A 5032-nucleotide genomic window follows, 5' to 3' on the forward strand; every position below is an offset into this window, starting at 1 on the left:
AGAAGGCATCTGTTGTTATTCAGCTTGGGGATCTTTCTGTCTCTCCTTTTCTCAGTAAATCTGCCTTTTCAATACAAATTGTCTTTTTAAAAAATAGATAAAAAGAACAAAGAAAAGTGTTTGGTCCCATTGTCCCCGTCTCCTCCATAATCACCACACAGATGAGTGACTTTCAGGTTCTCTAAACGCCTTTCATCCTGGGACATCGTCTCCATAACTCCCTCACTTTTCATCCTCCTGCTTTCGCTACCATCTGTAAGCCAGGAAACATCTCATTGGTTCCTGTTAAGAAAGTCAAAAGAGATGACCTAGCGAAGCATTTCCTCGTTACAGCTGGAGTAGGAGATTCCAGAACTACTTCATACTATTGTTATGTCTACCATCCAGGTTCACCCGATACAAATATGACAGTTCATCCTGCTCCACTCGTCCAGGGTTAGTCACCTACCCTGTGACTTCCTCCTGACATTCTAACCTGCCCTGTCTTTTGTATCCGAAGCTCCTGCCATTGCTGGCACAGGTGGCATGCTGTCTGCCTGCCAGGTGGATTTGTGCTTGACCTGTGAAGACTGACAAGGGCTCGCAGAGGACATCCACTCATGTACTGGAAAGACAGGGCTAGGCCATCTGTTCTCCAGGGGTTCAACATCTCTCTTGCCCCAGTGCGCTGCTAAGGCTTCTATTCTGACTCGCGCAGCATTTGCCTCTGCTTTTTGCTGCCCTGACCGTAGCCCCTCAGTACATGCCGGCTGCTACAGTGCTTTCTCACCAACCCAGCTCTGCTGTCAGCTCCTTGAGGACACCGTGTTTCAAGTGACTCGGTATCCCTACTATTCAGTGAAAGGAAGGAAGGGAAAGAGAAAGGTGAGACAGGAAGGAAGCAAAGAAGGGGCGACGGGAAGGAAGGAAGGAAGGAAGGATAATAGCAACAACTATTTATAGAATGACTATATGCCAGGCAGTATGCACTTTCTTATTTAATCCTTCCAACTACTCAGTGAGGTAGATACTATTATTAATTTCTCCTAGTTTATAGGGGAGAAAGCATGCCTGGGAGGGTTAGGCAATACACCCAATGTAACACCCCCAGGGAATAAAATTGGAGCCAACGCTGGAGCCAGCTTAATTCTGCCTCTTGATCTCTGATGCTATACGCTGACTCAAGAGTCTCTGAGCACAGACCAGCTAATAATCAGAAACTGAGATTTGTTACAAAGAAAGGAAAAGGGAAGTTCTGAAGAGAGGGAAGGGGGAAGAAGCCGTCAATGCAGCCTCCTGATGCAGCGGCCATCCCTAACCTGCCACAGAAACACGTCTCCAGACAGGACGCGGTGGCTGCTTGCGAGTGTGTTCCAGCTCTCACTCTCCAAGTATTTCTACAAGCAGCTCTTAAGTGCGTTTGTGCTGACAGCACACCTGTATTGTCTGTGCTCATTATTCAGTAGTTACGTTCAACAGCCACCTTGAACAGTGGCTGGCATTGTGGTGCATCCAGTTTCAAGCTTCATCTTGCAATGCCAGCATCCCCTATGGGATGACTGCCCTGCTTTTGACATAACATTCTTACTAACGCATCTGGAGAGGCAGCAGCAGATGGCTCCCGTACCTGGGCCCCTTCTATGCATGTGGGAGAGTCAGATGGAATTTCAGGCCCCTGCGTTTGGCCTGGCCCAAGCTGTTGTGGGCATTTTGGAAGGGAACCAGCTGATGGTAGATCTCTCCTCCCTCCTCTTTGTGCTGCTGTTCGAGTAGATGAAAATACGTAAATAAAACTTCAAACAACCAAATTACTGAATACTAAACCATTGCTCTTAGAATAACAGGGTTAGGGCCCGGCAGGCGTGGCCTAACAGCTAAGTCCTCGCCTTGAATGCACCGGGATCCCATATGGGCACCGGTTCTAGTTCCGGCAGCTCCACTTCCCATCCAGCTCCCTGCTTGTGGCCTGCGAAAGCAGCTGAGGACGGCCCAAGGCTTTGGGACCCTTCACCCGTGTGGGAGACCTGGAAAGAAGTTCCTGGTACCCGGCTTCGGATCAGCGCAGTACCGGCTGTTGCGGCAGACTTGGGGAGTGAATCATCGGACGGAAGATCTTCCTCTGTCTCTCCTCCTCTCTGTATATCCGCCTTTCCAATAAAAAAAAAAAAAAAAAAAAAAAAAAAGAATAACAGGGTTAGATTCATGCGAAATGCGAACCTCTGTTTACACTTTCATCATCTGACCAATACATAAGCTTCTATTGGTTGTGTTTCTATTTAGACATTTTATTTAATATCTACTGATGATGATTTTTACACAGATGTTGGTTCTTTCGAACTAAGCAATCCGATTTCATCGAAGTGAGAAAAGTCCGTCTTAGAAAAGCAACCCCTTCTGCTTAGAAACTGCAAAATTGCTGAGTCTCTGCAGTGTGAGTTCTGTCCTTACATGAGAGAACCACAGATTCTTTGAACAGGAACATTCTTGTGAATTCCTCTGTTCTTTGAAAAAAACCTCGCTGCATCTCAGCAGCATTCTCCAGGCTGCAGTGCCGAGGACTGTGCACGAAGAGCCGATTGCCTCCCAGGCAAGTCGGGCTGCTCCCACTGGCATTCTTTTTCATGCATTTCTTCTATTCTGGTCACAATCGCATGCAGAGGAAGAGTTGGTACTGCACCCCTAGGTCAATGACAATGCACGGTTTGGTGTTTTAAGAGCAGAGAGGGGAAAAAATCAGGACAGAGCAGCACAGAACCCTCAGGCTCACTGCTCCTGCCTCTTTTCCACGGCATATTCGAAAAAAAATTTTAAAAAAATTTTTAATGTTGTTTACTTAGTTGATTAGAGTGGGAAGGGTAGATTAGGGGGGAAGTAGATGAGATCCTTAATTCCAGATTTTCTTTTTCTTCTTCTTGTATCTGAGGGAAGGAAGGGAAATAAAGGGAGAAGCCACACCCAGCCTCCCAACCACCTCAGTACCCGGAGATGGGGAAAAGCTATCCAATGTCATCCCAGGGTCCCCAGTGTGGAGCATGCTCTGAGAGTTATGCTCAAGTGGTTTTGATAGTTCTGACATGCTGTTGATCTCCCCATTCCAAGGATGAGAAAATTCTTCCAAGGTCCATTGGCTGACTTAGTACACCTTAAGGGTCTCCATTTGCCCAGAGATTTGCTGTCAATGTTTGGCTGGGGTAATTGGCCAATTTGTTCTGCCTTCCTTCCTCTGTTATGGTGCCAGATGTCCTCTGCAGGCTCCAATGGACTGCCATATCCTCCATGTGCATCTGGGTATACCATCCACTGCTCAATCTAAGCCACTCAGTAGGCCCAGTTCTGACACAAGCACTCCACAGTCAGACCACAGATCCCACAATTCTCCCTATGGTTGGAATTCTGAGTCCAGCAGTTCAGGTGGGGGTGGATTTCCAAAAAATACCTTGTTTGAGGAGATTCCAGACCTGACTCGTGTGTGCTTGCTAGTATGGGGCCCAGCTCTGTCCATCACCCACATCAGCCTATGCACACACTGGTAGTTGCAATTACTGGCTCAGCTGTCTCCATAAACCAATGGATGCTGCGGCCCAGCCCAACCCTGCTCACCACACGCTTGGCCCTCATGTGAACCAGCAGGTGCTGCAGCCTAGTCGGAGTGACCCCCCATTAACTCTCATTCCTGTGCTTACCAGTAATGCAGATTGGTTCATTCTGTCCCACATCCCATTCAGCTCTCATACACAGCAATGGACATTGAAGCCTAGCTTAACTGAACTGACCGCACTATCTAGCCTACAGTCTTGCCGGTGAGTGCCACCATCTGTGTTAGCCAGGTCCACTCCCAGCCCTGGTTCTCATGCTCACAGGTGAGAGCTGCAGCCCATTAGAGAGGTGCCCAGTTTCTGTACCAGGTCCACTCCCTATCCTGAATCTTGCATTCTCCAGTTGGTCCTTCAGTCTAGCTTGACGGGATTTTCCAAGAGTTGTGATCAGCTTCTCCCAGTTTCTTGGCCATTTCTCATCACTCTGTTCTGCTCCTATCTGCACCGCGGACACTGAATGTCAGTCAGCCTGTGAACTGAATCAGTCTGCCACGGCTTGACACTATCCCTGCCCGCAGCTGTATTAGTCTCACTGAGAACAATACAGTCTCAGCACAGACTCTGAGGGGAGAAAAAAAAAAAAAAAAAAAAAAGAGAAAACCAACTGTCTTGGTATAATCACTGAGCTCGCAGACGATCTGCCAAGTGCTCGGTCTGATGGGCATTCTGCTGGGTAGATGCCTCTTGAGTGTTCTCTAAGCACTGCAGCTTGACACAAGGAAGCCAGGACACACTGAGTTATGCAGAGCACTGTGTATGGACACTGCTTTCTATACAGCTTACTGCATTTAGAAATACCAATAGAGTGTGTGCTTCTTGTTTCTGGGATCAAGCTGTGCCATGTCATCACAATGCCGAAGACCCTCCATCTCATCCTCTTGGCTGGCTACCTCGTCTGCACACTGCTTTGATGTCTGTGTGCATTTGTCAATGCCTTGGTTTAACGTCATGGTGGGTCACGGCGGATGGGTTGAGGAAGGGGTAAAGGAGGGATACAGCGTGCCTGGGAAGGAAACACCAGAGGAAGAAAGGGAAGCAGTAGACACAGGAGTGGGGACCCGTTACCGCAAAGCAATGCAAGGAGAGAGATGAAGCGACCCGAGAAAGTAGGAAGTAAGACAAGTAAAAGATGATTCTCCTTGTCCAATCGTCGTCACGTTGATGAGGACTCAAGTGCGGCCAGGTGGTGGTTTAGAAGAGCTTTACAGAAGGCTTGCAAGAAAGAACACTACTTTCCCAGCCCACGCGATGCTATTAATAGACCAGAGCAGGGCACAGAGGGAAGCTGAGACACAGGTAAAGAATCCGAAGCCTTTTCTGGTTCTAACTTACACGACCTCGGAAAGCGGAGACTGAAAGCCCGACATTCAAGGAGGACAATTTAAACCAGCGCGCCTGTCTCGTACGTTTGCTTCGACAAGAAAGATTTCCACGAGAAGTCTATACTTACAAAGTCT

The sequence above is a fragment of the Ochotona princeps genome, chromosome 27 (genome assembly GCF_030435755.1).
Source record: "Ochotona princeps isolate mOchPri1 chromosome 27, mOchPri1.hap1, whole genome shotgun sequence".
Lineage (NCBI taxonomy): Eukaryota > Metazoa > Chordata > Mammalia > Lagomorpha > Ochotonidae > Ochotona > Ochotona princeps.